Below are 21,651 nucleotides of genomic sequence, written 5' to 3'. Positions count from 1 at the left end.
TTTAAGTTAGCGTTTCAGTTCAACGAAACAGTTGTAGGTGAGCCCTACGTTTCATTAAATTTTAAAAAAACAATTATTGAACTCGCATAGTTCTTATTGAAGACGATTTTTTAGTATATTGAAATAATTATATTTGTCGAAGTTTTATAGCCTGATCACTGCTTTTGTCATTGTTTTGGAACTCAAGCTTCCATCATTGGAGAGATTATTGAACGGTAATGAGAAATCTAATTTTTGCTTTCTGAGTATCCTTGCCTACCTTTGATAATATAAGGGATTGAGTAGCCCTATAGTTTCTTTTGGAAAATAGATTTGCTTTTGTTCTATTTTCATATGGTATGAATTTCGGTTTACTGACATTCGAGAGTTAAATACGGAAATCTTTCCGTGGGAATGTGCAAGGTGTCTGTGAGAGTGCAGCAATTAAAGATACCGGTAACCTGCGGTGTATTTTGTTAAATGATATAATCCGCTTCGTATTTACGAATTCCACCATATTATGCTAGCCCCGCCTTACTCCGACCTCTTGTGTGACGTCACACGTCTGCGCCGCGATGTAACGCTTCGTCCATAGGTGTTCGTCAGTGTGAGAACCAACTGGTCTAGAACCACTTGGTGCGCGTGTAGTGGCGTTGTGTTCCCCCCATTGATAAACCATGTAGTGGAAACAGTTTTGTTTTCTTCCGTAAATGTGCACGCAAACGAAAGAAGAAAAAAGTTCTACGTTTTGAAAAGAGAGAGAGAGCGAGAGAGAGAAAATGTGAAGTTCAGTGTGTGTTGAAGGAAGATTTCAGTGATCAGTGACCTTGAGATTGGTTAATGTATGTAAATTCTGAAATGTGTAGTAATATTGTTTTTCGTTTATATGTGTATGTCTGATTAGAGAAGGGTGCTGCATACCGTGTACGTATATATAAGTTCCATAGATTTTTTAAATGTAATAGATAATGCATTGATATAGGTACTGTAAATTATATAGTATATTTATAATGTAATTATTCATATCATTAATCGAATATAAAAGAAATATGGCTTATTCATGTTTCATAAAACTAGTGTGATACTCTTATAATGTATATATCATTAATTGTGCTAATACTGTGAAATAATTTCCTTGACATATAGGCAACCAATCAAACACCGGTGGTTTACACGTTTGTATACTTCATGGTTTTAAGTTTTTTTTTCTCTTAACTAGAAACACTTCAGTAAACGGATTACATCATATAGGGTCAAGTTGCTAGTTAATTGTAAATACACGATAGTTAAAGCTGTCCTGCAGGAGAAGAAAGTAGAACATTTTTAAGAAAGGGGAATTTATGGGCTCAAGAGTACTTTCACTTTTGGTGTGAAGGTTCCCTAGTTGAACCCAAACTATGTGAGTTTGTGGCAAACAACATTGTGTGTGCATTTTCCCTATTTTTTTTCTCACTCTATATTAATTACGTCAGTGTTTGAATCGTTTATTTGTATTAAACAACGCCCATCTCTTGTAGCTAGTAGAACATAATTATGGAACTTCAAATTTAAAATATTGATCTTAAAAAATACCTCCTGGAGTTCAGCCTTCGAAAGACAATACCGTCCAATTTAAATGCACTCACAGGAGTTCACAGTGGCTCAGTGGTATAGTGCTTACCTCTGGTGCGTGGGGTCCCTGATTCGACCTCCATCGAAATATGTTTGTGGTGGATAACATTGTGTCCATGGGCTTTCTTAGGGTATTCCCGTTTCCTCCCACTTTCTCATTCCAGCAGTACTTCCATCATCATTCACTTGCCTTAATTATCGTCTCCCTTAGCCTAAAGAACATAATTGTAGGACGTTAAACTGAAATATTTCAGTTCATTCCATTTGTTAACACACGTCTTGTAGATCTAAATTTTGCATTGCATAATGCTTTAATATAGTAATGTAATGTTCCACACATTTTATTACCTAAATTCGGTTTCAGATTTTTTTGTGCACAAATAATACGTACATGTTCCCCATTTTAGGAAATCTTCTCAGATTGGTAAATCTTTCATCAAAGTAAAATAGTGCTATACTTAGTCTGAAATTTTGTGGTTCTATATTTACATAATGCATCTATGTTAGTATTGAAATATATAGTACTGAACACAATAAGTTCATTCATCATCTCTTTTTTCCCCAATGTATAGATTAGTAATTTTTTAAAATAAATTTGATCTTAAGAGGAGATAAGGGAGAGAGGTGTACATCAATATTAAAACTATTCTTTACTTTTGTATATATAATTTATATTTCCTTGATTCGTTTTGTAATATAAGCACAAATACTATTTGCATATATTTATGTCGAAGCACACTAATTCTTCTTCCCAGAAATTTGATTCACAAGATAGCTGAATCATTTGATTGTTTGTTTTTCTATCATTCTCAAGGACGAAAACAACTACTATCAATCATGAAACACATTATTTTCTTTCTAATTTTCATAATCGTATACAGTATATACTGTTTTCTGCTTCGATATGTGCATCTAAGATACAAGAATCATGGTTAGCCAAAACAGTTAATTAGTTATTAGTAATCGTTGTAATTACTAACGTCCCATTTTGCTAAAATTTAGTATTGATTGGTCATACTTGTTACTCAAGTCTAAAATGGAGAAATCGACACAGTCGTTTGACGGATTGATCTGATAATATACCAGCTTAGTTGGTTTGTGTGTTTTCAGTAGCACACTACTGTTTTGTTTTCTATAAGAAAAAGTCCATAATTTCTGTGATATTATCTGACCAGAGTTTGCGGAGAATATCACGGAAGAAAAAGATATAAAATGAAAACTTGTTGGCAAATAATACTTTACAAACAATGTATCTTAATACTGACCAGTTCAAGTCACTTCTACAAGTTGATACAAAATCGAATACAATAGATTAGGTTTCTAATAATTTTCTCAAATCAAAGAGTAGAGATTCTACTCTGTTGTGACATTTTTGCTTCAGTTGTGACACTTTTTTTTTTCATAATTCTTGAGCAAACCAAATAAATTTACTTATTTGGTATTCTTTCTGTGGTCGAACATACAGCTTCCTTACAATTCTGTCTTTCAAATTTGTCTAGTCGATTGCTGGATTGTGATTATAGAAATGAAGGGCATGTATTCATGGAAGGCTTTATTATCTTTGTTCGTTCGATATATAGTGATTAACAGACAATTTGTGTGTGAGAGAGACCGCTTTCTTCTAAATTTCTTTATATTCTTAATATTGTATTATATCTTGAATTGGAAAGCAAAAGATTTTATATGATATAAAATAATTAGATCGTCCGTTTGTCACTTGCGTCACATATGGAGCAGAAAGACGACTTCGTGGGAATTGGCAGTATATTCTAAGAATCTTAATACAAATGATTAAATACTATTCTCGTGATCACTAGCTTTTGTAACTAGCCCAAGAAGTCATCTCTTACTCTGTTTCATGTCAAAATGGCGGACATTAGAGTTAGGTCGGGATGCAGAGTACCTTCTTAATGAAGCAGAGAATACAGTGAAACGTGTAAGAATTGCATACAACTTAATGGGAATTGTGAACCAATCTGTTCAATAAACATTTCTTTAAATGCATATATGGAGAATGTCAATTCTTTATGTTAATATATATTTCTTCTTCTGCTTCATCTTTCGATAAACGTGCGCAAAATCAGAGTTTATGCACTAACGACAACACTTCAAACATTAAAATACATAACAATTGGGTGTATATGTATTGATGGACTAATAACGTAAGATATTGTTAATGCATATGTTTATCGCAGTATATTAGTCTATTTGATTATTGCATTTGCACTCGAATTAAAAATTATCACTGAGCACTGGCGTCCAGTTTTCATTGATAAGCCCTGTTTCTCTTTATTTATATAAAAAGAATTAAATCGGTCTATATTCAATTGTCTCTCTTTGAGATCTTTGTTACACGTTAAACAGCGGCATTATTTAGCGCTTCAAGGAAGGACCAAACCCGTGGCCTCCTAAGTTTGAGATTTATGTGCATTTTAATCATAATGTAACAATGAGTAACGTGAAAATCTATTTACATCGGGGGTCGTACTTCCCAAGCAATATCTGAAATGACTAGTATTTCGTTTAGATGTTACTGCATTAAAAAAAAAATGATGGACAAAAACATAAAAAAAAGTACGTACTGCTTTCCTGGATGCACTTTTCAGTTAACTAGGGTCAAAATAATAGGAAAAGGAAGTTCTAAATGCAGTTGCTAAATTAGTATGCAACTCAACTACTCGACTTTCAAATCAGGGGGCCGGTTCAGTGGTAAAGCGTTCACCTCCGGTGCTTGGGGTCCTTGGTTCGATCCCAGTTTGCGCCGTGTGGACTTTCTGGTGGACAAACACCGTGCTCGTGGGTTTTCTCGGGATTCTCCCGTTTCCTCCCACTTTCTTCATTCCACCATTTCACTCATCTCTCATCATCACCGTCTCCATTAGCCTAACCGGCGTAACCTTGGGACGTAAAACTTAGATTTCATTTCCTTTTTATCGATCCCAGCTCGCGGTAAGTTACCCTTGCGGTTTGCAAACACCGTGTGCGTTGGTTTTCTTGGAGTTCTCCCGTTTCCTCCCACTCTCTTCATTCCACCATTTCATTCATTTGTCATCACCACCCCTTTAACCCCCTTAGCCCCTTAACCTAACCACCATTACCGTGAAACGTAAAGCTTAAAGATTTCATTTCATTTCATTTCGACTGTCAAATCCTATATTTGTATGATCCAGTCGCTTCTGAAGTGCACTCTCTCTAATAATAATTTCTAAATGTTAGATCACCTTTTTCTTTTTAAAACCTGTGCAGCTATTTTCAGTTGCTAGATGACTTTCTTCTGTCACTTATCGACCGTATTAATGTTCTGTGAATGTAGTATTATTGTGTGTGTTTTTCCTTCAATGCTTGTATTATTTTTGTAAAGATATCTTACATTTTTCATATTTAGTTATTTTTTAAACTTTTTAAGTAGTTATTCTCTATCTTTCATTCGCTCGTGCTGTTTTTATGTTCTGAATTTTTATCTATTTATTTGTATTACTTGAATTGGACTATATAATTTTTGAATTTTTAAATTTAAGACATTTATAATGCTAAAAGCCGTGATTATTAGCATCGATCATGACTGGGACAGATAACCAACATGCTTTAGTTAACCCATACCAGTGAATTACAAACAGATGATATATTTATTTATCTTCACACTAGCAGAATGCGCGTTCTTCGCACGGGAAGAATACCTTTCAATTTGGACATGAAGGTCACCAAAACTGTCACCAATCAACTTAGGCACCCCAAAACTATGAATTCGGCACTAATATCGGCCATTTTCAAATATTAGTATAGATCACCATCTCCCCTTAGGAGTGAGTACTAATGGGCTGAATTTGGATTTAAACGGCATCGGAAGTGTCACAGTTCATCTCAGCGATCCTGTAAACTCTAGAATCGACACTAATATTGGCAAGTTTCGATCATTTTTATATATCTTCTCCCCGCCCTAAGTTGCACCGTCAAAGTGAAATGATGAAAACCATCCCAGGCCCGAACCTCGTCTATGTTGAAGATTTGATCTAGATCGGTCGGATGGTTCAAGAGTTATGAAGTCACAAACATAGTCACTTTCCTTTATATATATATTGTTAAAACCTTAAAAAAAAAAAATAGGTTTGTAATTTACCTTAAACGTGACTGGTTTTGTGATGTAAAAGGCAGAAACTTTTGGAGGCATGTTGAACGGAGATTTTTTGTTTGGGTTGTGAACCCCAAACAATTGTTATACATGAAAATTATTGAATGGCCTTAACATCCACCCAGTTCCTCCAAGAAGTAATTTAAACTAATGCAAGTTTTGGGGGCGTAGATATTGTAGCTTAAAATTAATTAGAAATATGGGAGTAGAATTTTAAAGATAAAATTTGACAACACAGAAATAATTTAGAATAAGAATTTAATGAATTGATTTTGAATGACTGAATAATTACAGAGCATGATGTGGACTGGTGTGACTTAAAGACTAGAGAAGACAATGTATAATTATTTACTTTTGGTAATGGTGACGAGCAGAATTTTTGATGGACAGAATGACGGAGTGACAAAACTAATTATGAATAATTTGACTTGCAGAGTTTTGACGTTAAAATATAACTTTTTATATTTGGAAGAGAATTTGGTAGTATTTATATGATTTTTTCATGTTAATATTTTTGCAATTTTTTTTTTTTTTTGAGTTTTTTTAGTTTTAGAGGTTATAGCCGGTTATTTGCATTGTAGAAGTTAAGGCACTCTAAATTTTTCATTGGATTATGAATCCTAAAGAATATTCAAACTGCCTCCACTTCATACATTGCCTATTTTATACACATTTTAAAATTCAATTAAATATTTTGTTTCATTACATTGTGGTACACAATAATATAATATACAGGGGCGGATCCAGGACATGATCAAGGGAGGGGCTAAACCATATTTTGCCGTTTTATCCAGTGTAAAGCAGGATTGAAGCCTATTTTAACCAGTGTATGCCTGAGCGTCAAGGGAGGGGGTATAGCCCCTATAGCCCCCCTTGGATCCGCCACTATATATATAATATAAATTGCACACAATGTCAATTAAAATTTTGTACATTTAAAAAAGAGGTTGTCAAATAGCCCAATTCGCGAATAAAAATTAAAAGTTTGGGATTTCTTTTTAAATTCATGTATTTTTACTTATTTGTTCACTAGCAGAACTGACCGTTTTACGCATGGACTGCACTGTGTGCAACCTACAGCACAGTAGAGTAGTATGGATTGTCTGATTTGAAGGGCTTCTGAGATACTTTATACTTTTTGAACTTCCAGAACGTGTAACCCCTGAGTCCCCTCTCGAGTTGAAAATCGAAAATCCGGCTTCGTACGCGATTAGATTTGGGGAAGACTTCTCTGTGTAGCAGATATCGTGGGTTACTTGATTTCTTTCTATACGAAAATCTACTGACTACTCATTGGATTTTTATGCAAGTGCATATTTTGTTGGCTTATATTCATCTCTGTTGAACTTGGTAATAATTTCTAACAACAATAATACAGCTCGGATTAAAGTTTTATGAGGCATGCAATTGCATAGTGCATATAATGCATATACAATTGCAAAGGTTAATATATATATTACCGCTTAAGAGCATGTTCAGATATTCTATGTTTTTATTTCAGCCATATGCTTATAGCATGCAATAAATCCAGTTTTAGTATGCATTTTCAATTCATTTAAATGTCTATACAGCACTATAGCTTTTTGCATGGAAGGATGGAAGAATACTGAGTTATGGAGGACCAGTATTGTTAGCGCCGATCAGCAGAGCATATAGACGCTTACAATTGCCAAGACATTAAGAGAAATCTGATAATGATACAGATTCATTCTAATGTCGTGTCGAGATCAATTCAGAACCAAAAAACGTGAGGAATGCTGCTCAGTAAATGCTTAGTTACAGATGAAGAAGTTCAGCATGACCTCCAGTCAGTTCCTAGTGAAATCAGGCGCTCTGCGGAAAAGAAATTGACGGATGTTCTTGCCAGAAACTCCGACTACAAAACAATTTACGCAATGGGAAAATACCTACAAGGGTTAGATTTGAACTTGCCAGAAAATATGGATACGGAACTTTGTGCTCTGTATAAATATTGTCCAGTAACATCTGTTAGTGATGAAAGGCCATTTTGTGGTTACAAAGTTACAAACGGACACTAAGAAGTATAGAAAAGCATCTCGTGATATACTGTAAGGGTAATTACAGGAAGGAGTAAATTCTTAAATTTATTTGTTTATTTTTGTACGGTGGAAACTTAATTATTTCATGTAAAGTAAATACACTCTAAAATACAATTGTGAATAAAAACTAGAGTTCTTGACCGTATTCACATATCACTGTGTCCATTTTAACACTTAAACCGAAACAAGACTTTCAGAAACGTTATGAGAAATACAAGGTCTCAGGGACCTATAAGTCAGTTTTGTAGTATATTTAGGCGGTAGGCCTACTTTGAAATGCATTTAAGGATATTATATACATGGTATATGAAAGTATTAAATAAAAGAGGCAAGTAAACAAACTTTCAGGAGCAACCAGGGGTGCCACCATTGTGTTTTAAAATTTACCACTGGGTCTCAGAGACCCTGTTTCGGTTAAAGTGTTAATCTTATAATATGTGTAAGTTTTAAAAAGTTAGAAGTGTATAAACTGTAAATACCATAAAATTAATTCTGAAGGGAATCCCTGAAAGGTACAGTAATTTGCTGCTATATTTTACTTACAAAACTTCGTCACAACTTAGCTGCGTAATGCTCTCCTTTATTGCATTGTTATTGCATATTTTAACACATTTAACAGCATAGTTGGATGCATATTTCACGAATTTTGAGTGCTTGAAAATCCCATATCTACTAACGCCAAATACATACACTCGCGTTCTTTTAATATATTAATATAGATTGACAAACGCCATTGTTTCCCTTAAAAGTAATGGATCTCTTTTTTTTCAATTGAGGATTAAGTATTTTTAATATTTTAATAATGTATATTCCTAAATTGCTATCGCTGTATGTTATTCCTTTTATCTATCTATTTTTAATTTGCCTAGTTCTAGAGTACGATTCTTATTTTGTCCTGACTTTCAGTGCATTATAAATTAACTGTCACTGATTCAAGAGTGTCAGCTCAGCTAAATTTTTAGTAGTTGACTTAAATGTTCTTAAATTTCAAATATGCTTAGAATAGCATAATATAAAAATACTGGAAATCGAATAATGAAAGCAGATTAAGAGACGATAAGGAGTGGAACAACAGCCAACTTTTTTTTGGTCCAAATTACTTTTATGTTTCTGAAATGTGAGGGAGATTTTTCAGAATGATGATATTCTTTTAAAAAATGCTGGGAAAACCATTAGTGTTGGTTAAGTCTCCCACACTAATGATAATATAATTAGGTCGGGAGTTAGATAGCCCATATATACTCTCAAAAAATACATATAGGCAACGTGCTATCTTTCCAGTTGCCAGCACACGGCTCGGTTGATGAGTCGCTGCTGCACAGAGAGCTCTAATAAAAGAAAAACCGTTGCGGTTGTTCTGCTTTGAACCTGTCATTTTGGCGTGGTCGAGGTGGTGAAAGCTTCATTCTACGATGCCACAGCCTATTCACAATTTACTGTGTCTGCACACCGACTATTGAGGCCTTCCATATTATTTTATTAAAAATTTTATTTAGATTTTTAGACACTTCTATCTACTATATAATGTATGATAAGTATAAATTAAAAATAATAGGAAGACACAATGTACTATTAACCATTTCATAAAGCTTGACTGTTTGTAAGTGGATATATTTTATTTTTCCTTTTATTTGATAACTCGTAAATTTTATAGAATAAAAAATATAAATTGCATCAATGAAAAAATCTTTCAGTTTATCTTCCCACGATTATATCATTTAGACTAAGGGAGACAGATGATCAAAACAAATGAATGATGGAAAAATTAGTAGAATGATAATGTGGGTGGAAACAGGCCCGAAATCAGCCACAGAGGTTTGAAAGGGGCATGAATATGATGGGGGGCCAAGTCATTAAAAGTTCTCTTACAAGTATCTAAATTGTGTTTTTTGTATTAATAATATAATTTTGTATTGAAGTCTGGGGGCCACGAAAAGTTTAGGGGGCCAGCCCGACTACCCCCCTCTGATCGTGGGCCTGGGTGGAAACGGGAGTATTAAAAAAAAAAAACCACGGATGTGATGTCCACAAGTGCATCAATGAAAATAACTTTTATTTCTGTAATACAATACAGTATTTTATTTTTTTTAAAAAAATACGTTACATTAGTATTAGTAGTGTTTTTTGAATAAAAGGCTCGTGAAGAATCGTATGATGGATCGCACGGATAGTTAACATTTGAAACGGGTTAAATTTCACTTTATGTTAGTAAAGAACATGAAGTGTGTTATACTCTCGAGCAGAAATCACATCATTATACGTATCAACACCAGCATAAGTAGACTAATGGTAATTTTTTAAAGTATACATATTCAGGTAATATACTTTATTTTCAGTAGTCAGTAAGATATCGAAGAGCATATTTAGTGTACACGCGGGCGTCGTTAGCGGGGGGTCGAGGGGTACGCGTCTCCCCAGATTTTAGTCAAATATTTTTAAAGAAACTATAATACTTTGTATATATAACTTTTGTCGGAAAGAGGATTTTGATTCATCTGACCCTCCCAGATTTAAAAAATTAACGACGGCAGTGGTGTACATGAATACATGTAAAGTTGTTATGTGCTATTTGATATGTATCAATATACAACTTTTCTAGCTTGGCTAGCTTTGAAGAAACAATAATTTCTAGGATGTTATTAACATACAACGGGGAAAAATGTCCAAAAGTGAGATATACACAAATTTACGAGTCTTATTGAGCGTAACGAAATGATATGAGTGATGTGATCATGAATTCACATGTGTAGTTTTCGAGAAAAACAATTCTTTGTAAGCATAAACGTTGATGCAGTACGTTAATCACATCCACGTATTAAGATGAAACTGATACCCAAGTACGAGTATACTCCCATTGAGCTTATTATGCAATTTGCAAGAGGACAGTGTATGGTTAACTCTAAACTCTCAATTGCTGTTTAACTCAAACACTGTTCAAAGCGGAGATACGTATCATTCGACAAGTGCCATCGGGCTGAACAAAGCGAGACATTTCAGAGCAAATTCTAATGCGCTTTTTATCGAGAAAATTGAGGAAAGAATTTTAAGTTGCTGAACCCATGACATTTGTTACCAAAAGCAGTTGATAGTTTTTATTTTCCTAGTACAAATTGTTTGTGTATCAGGGTTCACACTGACCTTGAAGTTCATGAATGTCATGAGTAGTTGGAGAAATACAGCCAGATTTTACGAAATATTTTACTCATGAAATGTGAGGCTGCTCGTAAGACATGAAGAACATCCCAAAGAATCAATACAAAATCAAGAAGATAAAAAATAGACCGTGAAAATAGCTTTTAAAAGCACCAAAAAGTGGCGTGGCGAGCACCAAAAAGTGTTAAAACTTCCAGCTTTCATAGAAAAAAATATATGAAAAACATAGATACCACATAAGATGCAAATAGGTTAGGTACTAGATAAAGAGATAGGACGAATTATAAATTTACTTGTGTATGTGTGTTTTCTCAATTCCGAGATATTACATTAATGTCTAATTATTGTTTGATACAGGGTGTCCAATATACAATGCAACCCGGAGTTTGGGATAGTAGAACTTTTGAACCTGAAGTGATACACAAATAATGGTTATACCAAAATGAAGCCTTGTTCGTGTATATATTTTTAAACTAGGAAGCAACGATTGAAGTACACTAGGAACCACACAGTGTTGCCAGATGTAATCGAAGGTGTATTTTTTTTTTTTTTTTGTAAAACATGTAAATTGACTTATAACTCATACTTATGGATGTTCTGTCGTTAATTTTCAGTTTGTTTAGTTGGAGTGGCTTGGAAACTATGGAGCAGGAAAAAAAATCATTTCCACCGATAACTAATCGGACGAGGCCTCTGTAAGGGGGAACTAGGGAAATCGTAGTGTTAAAGAATTAACACGCTGAATTGGCAACCCTGCTCATGTTTCAGTGCATCAAAAGGTGTGTTAAGGATCTGTCTGCATTATGCAATTCCTGAAAACGAAAAACAAACTTTGAAATTATCATGATAAAATTTTTATTTAATGCACCCGGCAACACTGTTATTCATTTCTGTGGTGCTATTTAAAGCAAGAGGTATACAAGAACAATTCTCGAACTATTCAAGACCTGGAAACGAAGATTCGCAGTGCCATTGAGAACATTAACACTTCTAATCTTCGTAAAGTTACTGCCAACCTGGTGAAACGTGTGAACGAGTGTTTGTATCAAAACAGGAGACACTCCCAGCATCCGCTGTAGAGCTCTGCCGTGTCGTGACAAAACGCTGTAACTTTGGCGAAGACGTTTTGCGAAAATGAGCCTTAAAGTTGTCATCCGAAAATGTGATCTGTATCGTGTAGAACCAGTGTAACTAGGCAATAATGGTCAACCAATCAATTTTCACCAAATTTAATCACACAACATGCATTTACGTAACATTACATGTAACCACGTGTTTCCAAAGTCAAGATACACTGGTTCTACACGATACAGATCACATTTTCGGATGAAAACTTTAAGGCTCATTTTCGCAAAACTTCTTCGCCAAAGTTACAGCGTTTTATCACGACAAGGCAGAGCTGGTAACTCATTTCTGATAGTAGCAGTGTTGCCGGGTGCATGTAAGTAATGTGTTTTATGATGATAATTTCAAAGTTTGTTTTTCATTGTTTTCGGGAATTGCATAGTGTAGAACAGCTCCTTAACACACCTTTTGATGCACTGTAACATCAGCAAAGTTGCCAATTCAGAGTGTTAATTTATGAAAATTACGATTTCCATAGTTTCCCCTTACAGAGGCCTCATCCGATTAGGTATCGGTGGAAATAAAAATTCTTTTTTCTGCTCCATACTTTCCAAGCCACTCCAACTAAACAAACTGAAAATTAACGACAGAACATCCATACGTATGAGTTATGAATCAATTTACATGTTTTGCAAAAAAAAAAAAAAAAAACTTCGGTTACATCTGGCAACATTGTGTGGTTCGTGGTGTACTTCAATCGTTGCTTCCTAGTTTAAAAAATATATATGCATGAACAAGGCTTCATTTGGTATAACCATTATTCGTGTATCAATTCAGGTTCAAAAGTTCTACTATCCCAAACTCCGGGTTGCCTTGTATATTGGACACCCTATACTAATGTTTTATTATTTCAAATACAGGAAGTTTGACTCTAGTAAGTATTTACAGTACCAAACTAAACGTTACTGTGTTAAAGAAAGAAAGTGTTGAACGGGTATGGGAATGTTAAGAACGATTTTATTTTTGTAAACCTTACCGTAAATTGTAGTGTCCGTGATGTCGCGAGCCAGGGAATGTTTATTTACTTAGGCATGGAAATGCAGTTATGTCAGAGGAATCAGTGTCAGAATTTCAGTCTAAACTATGTACTGAATATGTATAAAGAAAATAGTGGCAGATTTGATCAACTGTTCTTTGCTTTCTATTAGTAACACACATGCTACTACTTTTAATAATATCTAAAATATTTTAATCAAAAATTATCACTCGTACACAAAATCTTCGTAATATAAGGTATGCCAGGAAAGTAATGAGACTGGCAACATTATGCACGAACTGACAACGCTGCTGCCTCCACCTTCACAAGGCACTTAAGTGAACCCTTAACGTTGAATCATTACAAGTTTGAATTTTCTTCAGTTGCTACGCGATTGTTGAAAACGTCTGAGGTGAAGGTATGATTGTGAGGTGCGGTACGAAAAGGGATTGGCAAATGTTTAAGCAACGTTGCACCATCAAATTTTGTGAGAAGCTTGGTGAATCCGCTACTGGATTTATGGAAAGTTATAACAGGCTTACGGAAAATATTTTCTATTCAGGGCACAAGTGTTCAGATGACAGAAGTCATTTTTAGAAGGCCGAGAGCAAGTAGAAGACCAACGTTGTGCCGAAGGACTTCAACCTCAAAAACGGGTGACAATGTGAATAAAACGAAGTCTATTGTGAGGCCAGATCGTGAATTTACGATGAGAATGGTTATTAGTGAGTTAAATTTGAACGTTTTAACCGTCCATCAAACTTGAAGACCACAACAATGCACCATGTTAGACAGCAGTCTCTATGAACGTATTTCATTCAGTAAATAGTATTCCTATGTTTCCCCAGTCCTATGTTCGCCGAATCTCTGTCCTGGGTTTCTTTTTATTTCTCTTGTTTAAAAATCACGTGAAAGAGAAAGAGCACTTTAGTACTTGAAATAATATCCGGAAGAACGTAACCGACGAGGTGAAAAGTATTCCAGCATTGCTGCGAAGACGAAAAACAACGCTTCCATCATTGTGTAGGTCCTACCGAAACTATTTTGAAGAGGGTAATATTAATTTGTAAAAATAATAAAATTCATAATTTAAAGTGTCTCGTTACTTTTCTAATACACCTCATACGTACACATACCTTTATTTATTTATTTTTTTTAATTAACAGAGAAGTTTCACTCAAGAAACCCGTTCGGTTTCCGATAGACTTCTTCGTGGAATGTGCATCCTTCTGATTTCTTTTAAAGCTTACTATTATTTGCTTTTTTTTTTCTTTCTTGAATAACACGGGTTTACCCGTTAGCGTTTCCTCAGCGGTGGTTTTGGTCGATTTCTCTTCCTAGCGGTTGTAGTTCTGAAACTTCAAGAGCAACTGACGCTTTAACCCTCGAACTAAAGCTATAATTTTCAAGAAAACTGATTTAAAAGTCTGAACTGACTTCTGTTCAACATATTTCATTCTCTCTCTCTCTGTTCTTTTTTCATCTGTTTCTTTCGTTTTTTTTTATACCTTTTAACAATTTCACGTTCCTCTATGTGAACTGCAGAAAAAGAATTAAATACATATTTTTAAAATTTATTTTTTTCTTTGCTATAGTCTCCAGCGAGTGAGTATAATATGCAGTCCACAATACTGTCTATAATTTCATGAGAGAACCAGAACATTTATAGGTATTGATTTGTCTTTCCGAGTATGCATTTATCGTGTCCTTGTTTTAGCACAAATTGATCTGACATTTATGTATGTCTGCAGATGAAAATACGTATAAAATGTTGCATATACGTGCCGATTATTGTATATGTCCACAGTAAACGATAGACCTAATCAAATAACTGTTGTATTATACATTTCTCCCAGAGGAGGTTATAGAGTATCCAAAATAGTGACACATACAACGATTGTTTCACATTAATTCAGTCATTTCTTTAGTGGTTGAGTTTAGTTACAATATTTTTGTAAATAATGTAAATTGCAAATGACGGTGTGCAGTTTGTATTTCGTTTGTAATACCTTTACAGTTTATTTTTTTAGTGGAATGCATGAAAGTATGCTTGTTGTCTGACACCATACTCATTCCTGACAATGCACGTAACTTTATCATATTCGGTTAACACATTGTCATTTAAATATTGCTATTTTTTTTTTTTTTTTTTTTTTTAATGTTTACCGCGACCTTTTGCCTGTCACCCGTCAGTAAATCAATTTTATTCTACGGTGGTACTAACATTCTATCACGTTATGTCGAACAAAAATGTGTTACCTGCAACAACAATTCGTGACTTTAGTATCAAATTACTTGCTCAAAATTTAAAGTATATGTCGTAGTTAGTATCTTTATGTTATGTTTTTGCAATCCCCATGCGTCATTTATGGTTCTTGTGGTGATGGAGGATTTGGAGTTTAACATCCCGTTCAAGATTGAGGCTATATGAGACGTGAATCTACATCTTAACGTGGGATCTGAACCATTTGAGCTCCGACCGGGAATTGAACTTCGGTCTCCTGCGCCAGAGATTAGTATGCTAACCATTTAACCACGAGGAACTCTTTATATTTCCTGTGTCGTCAAAATAATAATGAACACAAGATTTACGTCATACGTACACATATGCTTATTTAATTCCATTTGAAATTTCTATACGAAATATCCTCTGTAGTAAAGCCCACTGGCTTACGCAAAGAAGGGTTCTGGGTTTTAACTTCCTACTTTTCTGCAAGATATGACAAATCCAATATACCATATTAAGATACGGATCCTGAAGCGATATGAGCTTGAAGTGTCATTCTCTTCCCTCTCCTTCGATGACATTCTGTGTACGCTACTGGTAAAACGTGTGCATGTAGGTCACCCTTCCACAGAAAACTAACTTACGGAAGTGGTTAATCTAATTGAAGCGTATATATGTAGAAAAACTAAAAGTAGTTTTCCAAGTTACTTAGCGAGATAGCCCAATTAACATAATTATGGATTAGTTGACTTGAAGTCTGCCGTTGTATTCATCACCGAGACTGTATGAAACGTAGACCTACAACATATCGTGGAAGCCGAACCACATTAGCTTCCACTGGGAATCCAACCTGCTTCCCACGCTGAAGGCGCATACTTTAATCATATTGCTATGATGAAGTAGTAATGTATTTATTAATACAACACACTGAAGACCTGCGGGAAAAAGTCTCGTCGTTTCATAAGAATTTAAGGGTATGGGTAAAATAAATCGGTAAAACGTTATGAAATAGTCACAGCTTCATCGCGACTGCATGATTATTACGGGCATACGGCTTTGGCATGAGAGAATCGGGTTCAATTCCATGTGATTTGGATATTACGGTATTTTTTAAAGCTTAAACACCAAAGGAACCAATATTTTAAATAATGCAGTCAGGTCGTGGCAGTTGTTTGTTTTGGGTCTTAAAAATAAACTTTTAAGTACCCTTTACATGATGATCAAACTGGAAAAATGCACCACTGGAAAGAGAGTCGAATTTTTCCGTAAGCCGTGGTGATGCGTTAACTGCTACGCTTCCGAGACCATTTCCTCAACGGTCATACTGTGATTAGCGCTTCAGCACGGTAAGCTCGAGATTCGGATTCTAGTCCGTGTCCAGTGGTGCAATTTTCACTCTGTACATTGAATTTGCATCTACAAGGGAACTGCTTAGATAGAAAATCGCTTTTTCATTCCATTTGTCATATAAAATTATCTTCACGTGATTTTATCTCTTTCCATTTTCATTAGGAGTGGCCAAACCATGGCATTCATGCGGACATGTCTTAGGTGATATCCCACTTGTACCCCAGATCCCCCCAAATGTAAAAGTAACATTGAAGTGGAGTGTCACATTAAAAAGTGACATTTGGTATATTCTCCAACCCTGAGATATGCTGATGGGAATGAATGGCGTTTGACCCGTGTATGTGCACGAATAAATTGTATCTATCATTTTGCTTCTGTAACGATGTCATACATAATTGAGTAACGAGCATCAGTTCCATTTTCTTATAGTCATTCGAAGTATAAATTTAAATAAATGTTTACTTCAAATACTGTAAAAAAAAGTTTCTAGATTGAATTGACGTTCTTTTCAAAACAGCAATGCAACTTAATACCACATTCACAAGAATTATTATTATTATTATTATTATTATTATTATTATTATTATTATTATTATTATTATTATTATTATTATTATTATTATTATTAAGTAGACATAGTAATATTTTGTTGGTTCCGTTGTTAGCACATACAAGAAGGAAAGAAATTAAAAGTTTCATTACGCGAGCTTTAGAATTGAATCATTTGCAAAGCTTTCTCCGAGCATATTGATCATGCTTTGAAAGAAATTCAAGTTTCTGAAGCCATGTCATAACGACCTGTTCTGCTTCATCGTCAGGTCAAAAGGTATCCTTCAGCTACAGCGCACTTTTGTGCTGCTCCCCTCACTCAGTCTCTTTCATTTCAGTCTGGTTTTGTATTGAAAGTAGTAGATGAAAATCGCTGAGTAGATGGTGATGCAGTAATGTAGCGTTTCCTGAGTGCCTGCATTTCCTGTAGGGTGAACCATTAGCAATAATTATTTGTTATAGAGTTGTATTCACAATATGAAAACCTTCATCTGTCATCGCTATTAGGATTTTTCTTTCCTTTTCTTTTCTTCTCTTTTTATAAGAAGGTTTCAGTCTCAGTGGAACATGTTTGTTTCAGTAGAAAGGAATGGAATGGGATTTTTGAATCGTTGTGGCAGAAGCGAGGGATATGTCTTAACCGAAGCAGAGAAATATCTTCTATTAAATGTAGATATTTCTCTGCTTTGACTAAGACATCGTTTGGTAAAATTTGTATCCTAAGGGACATAATTAAAGGTATGATTAAACGAAAACTCTGGAAGGGGAAGAAACTGCAATTGGTAGATTGTATTGAAGTGATAACTTGTAGATACAGACAAAAAAGATTAACGATATTGAATATGTAGGCCATGTTCGATTGTAGCCCTTTGATTTAGACGCAGAATTATCATTTTTTTTTTTTTAAATGAGCTGGAATTTGAATTACGTGATTTTATTGGTTCCTTCTTCTAGTCGAATTTACCAGCAGACTTACCAACACTGGTCGGAGATGACCACTGAACGAACTCTCAAGCTCTTATGTTTCTTCGTTGCCACCATGTTCTACCCGCTTTGTGAATGTCCTAGTGTTATCCGTAACTAATTTCTCATTTCCTCCTGTCTCGTGTGTTTGTACGCAGTTTATTGTTACTAAATACGTTCTTAGTTTGCAGTTCACTTAACAATCCCAACATATCTTTGATTTTTCTTTTATCTTTCATACTAATTTTTACCTTTGTTTACTCTTGCCGCGTAGCCCCAGCAAAAGAAGATTAATATTCCACTGTGTTACTAATTGTACCCTTGCGCCCTAGTCCTTGTATTTGCAAGTTTTCTATGTAATATTGTCTTTTATGTCAGACTCGTTCCTGCATTTTACATGTTGACGGGTGCGGAAAAAACCTTTGTTGTGTAACGTAACCACTCTCAATATCTTACTCTTACTCTTCAAGTTTAAATAAATCTACGTTCATTTTTCAAAATGAGTTTGCGTTAGATCTAAACTTAAGATATTAAGTTTGATTGTTATATAATTATGTTAGAAAGACAAAAGCTATGTTGATTGAAACGAAGCAGTCGGTGTCAAATATAGAAGTAGGAACGGAGAAAACAGAACAAATGTCCAGTTTTCAATACCTGGGTAGTATTATTAGTGATGATATAAAGTGTGAAGCAAGTAAGGATAGGAATGACGAAAGAAGCCTTTAGGAGGAGGAGAATACTATTTTGCGGAATCTTGAATGAAGAGTTGAGAAAAAGATCCTAAAATGATACGCGTGTAATAATGTACTGGACCTTGCGCAAAAATGGTAGAAAACAATTAAATGTGCTTTCGAAATGTAGATGTGGAGAAGAATGGATAGAATGAGTTGGGTCAAGCGGAGAACGAATGAGAGAGTGTTAGTCATGGTGGGAAAGAAGAGAACAATTGTAGATATTATTAAGAAGAGAAACTGGTTGAGACATTGCCTAAGAAGGAACTGTATCATAAGGGACATGCTAGAGGTTATGGTAGTAGGAAAGAGAGGGAGCGGGCGAAGGAGATTACAATTCATGAACGATATCAAGACAGAAAAATCGAACGTGAAGATGAAGAGGTTAACTGAAAACTTAGAGCATTTAGGTTTCTCAGTTGCGGCAAGTGAACTGCTAATAATTGCAGAATACCGATGATTATTATTATTATTATTATTATTATTATTATTATTATTATTATTATTATTATCATATATTAAAATTATATGTTACTAAATTTAATTTCCACAAAGTAAGGAATATTTAGATGGATTTCATGTAGAAATCGTTAAAATCGAACAATTAAAATTGCAGTCCATATTAAAGAAAACAGAAGAATAATTTCCCGTATAAATCAATGGGTAAAAAGAATGCGTGTTCATCAGCGTTAACTGAGGACCGTAGTGCATGAAATACGCAGTACGTGCCGGTAATGGAAGAGTGCTTATAATAATGATTCACATTGCACCATAGATTCTAATATAAACTATATTTTATTGTTAGACTATTTTCTTCGTTACTTTTTACAAATACGAGGTATGTACGTCACTTTTGGTAAGTTTGCTGTGGGTATGTCAACATTAGGACATTACAAGCAACAATAAATGAATTTTACCAGTTACTTTTTCTTTTAGTTGAGAAATACAATACTTATTTCTTCAAACAATAAAACATCATACATTTTAGCGCCATAAAAATGAGTTTTTTAAAAGATTTTATGGAACTTACCCTCGTGTCAATTTGTTCATCCCAGTACAATCTATCAATTTGTATATGACTCATCTTTGCACAATAATATAATTAAATAAACATTAAAATTTAACAGGTAATCATAATTTTTGGGTATTCTCATTAAGCATAATTAAATAAATATTAAAATTTAAGAGAATAATAATTTTGGGCCATTCTTATTAAGCATAATTAAAGAAACATTAAAATTTAAGAATTAATCAATTTTGGGCTACTGTCATTAACCATAAGTAAACAAACATTGCAATGTAAAACTTAATCATAATTTTGGGATATTCTCATTAAGCATAATATGTACTGTTGGTCTTGTTAATTCCAAAATGAAGAACTTAATGAGAATATATTTCAGTATCCGTTCCACGGTAGTAAGTTACATGGCTCTTCTACAGCATCAGTTATTAGGTTTACAAAGAAATGTGTTTCTATTCATTGTCTGAAAAAAAAATATGCAGTATCTTTTGCACTCATATCATTTTGTACAGCTCAATAAGATCAATCGATTTTCATGTAATTTCGGACAATTTCTTACCGTTAAACCCTAAGAATATTATAGAATTTAACGCATGGTCTTTTATGTCTGTGATACATATAATCAAAACTAACATGGTGCCACAGTGGGCGTTCACCTCTGGTATATGGGGTCCTTGGTTCGACCTCAACTCGCGCCAGATGAGCTTCGTGGTGGACAAACACCGTGTGCGTGAGTTTTATCTGTGTTCTTCGGTTTCATTCCACTTTGTTTATTCCACCATTTCATTCATTTCATATCATCGCCGTTTCCTTTAGCCTAGCCGGCATAAGAGTGGGACGTAAAATTTAGGAAGAAAGAACATGCTCTTTTTCTTTTTTTTTTTGTTTCAGTGGAGTCCTGTTTCTTTCTATGATTTAGACAGTTAATACAATTCAACAAACGAAATATATCTTACCAATGTTCTTACCTTTGTAAAGGTTTCTGGTTAGTTGGTTGGATCAGAACCTCTGGTATATGAGCCCTGAACCTAAAGTTTAATGTGGGGTTCGAATCACATGAGGACAGGATTGCTCGGAGGTAGAGCGCTTATATCTGGTGCGTGGAGTCCCTGGTTCGATCCCTAGCGAAGTAAGTTTGTGGTGGACAATATCGTGTCCGTGGATTTTGTCGACGTACTCCCATTCCCTCTCATTCCGCCAATTCTTCTATCTTCATTCACTTGTTTCAATCGTTGCCATCTCCCTTTAACCTAAAGGTCATAATCGTGGAACGTTAAACTGGAAGATTTCATTTTTAGTTTTTCCTAACTACATGAGCTCCCAACGAAAATTGAACCTAGGTCTCCCACTCCGAAGGTGAATAAACTAATCATATTTAAAGCAATTACATTAAAATATTAAATTATTATAATAGTGCATATATAAAAATGCATTAACCAAGATCAATTGTAATTAGCTGCATATAATTCTTATACATTTCCCAAAGACAATGTTGGATTAATATTTTATCATTGTACAATTGAAAGGAATTAATGGCAAATACAATGTGATAAAATCACTATTGAATTTTAATGATATGTATAATAAGGAATACGCTTGATATTAACGTACTAAAAATTGTCGTTAAATAATTACTGATGCTAGTGACTAATTAAAGTCCATTTTAATAACAAGCATACTCACCATGTACTTTTCATTGTAATACCTGGTGTGCATAATATGGTTTTATGACAGTACATTTGTTGGTGTCGTTTATACATAGCATTTTATTTTATCT

General features: G+C 34.4%; 1 protein-coding gene across 1 annotated transcript in view; it reads left to right on the top strand.

The window, feature by feature from the left end:
- The first annotated feature begins 672 nt into the window (after window positions 1–672).
- LOC145680975 (liprin-alpha-1-like) overlaps window positions 673–21,651 on the top strand; it is a 420,696-nt gene continuing 399,717 nt past the window's right edge. Inside the window, exon 1 of the mRNA XM_081752211.1 lies at window positions 673–821. The gene's annotated coding sequence lies outside the window, so the exon portion shown is untranslated. The remainder of the gene's footprint in view (window positions 822–21,651) is intronic.

Source organism: Thermobia domestica, chromosome 3 (genome assembly GCF_964235325.1).
Source record: "Thermobia domestica chromosome 3, izTheDome1.hap1.1, whole genome shotgun sequence".
Classification (NCBI taxonomy): domain Eukaryota; kingdom Metazoa; phylum Arthropoda; class Insecta; order Zygentoma; family Lepismatidae; genus Thermobia; species Thermobia domestica.
This window is presented reverse-complemented; position numbering and strand designations above follow the sequence as displayed.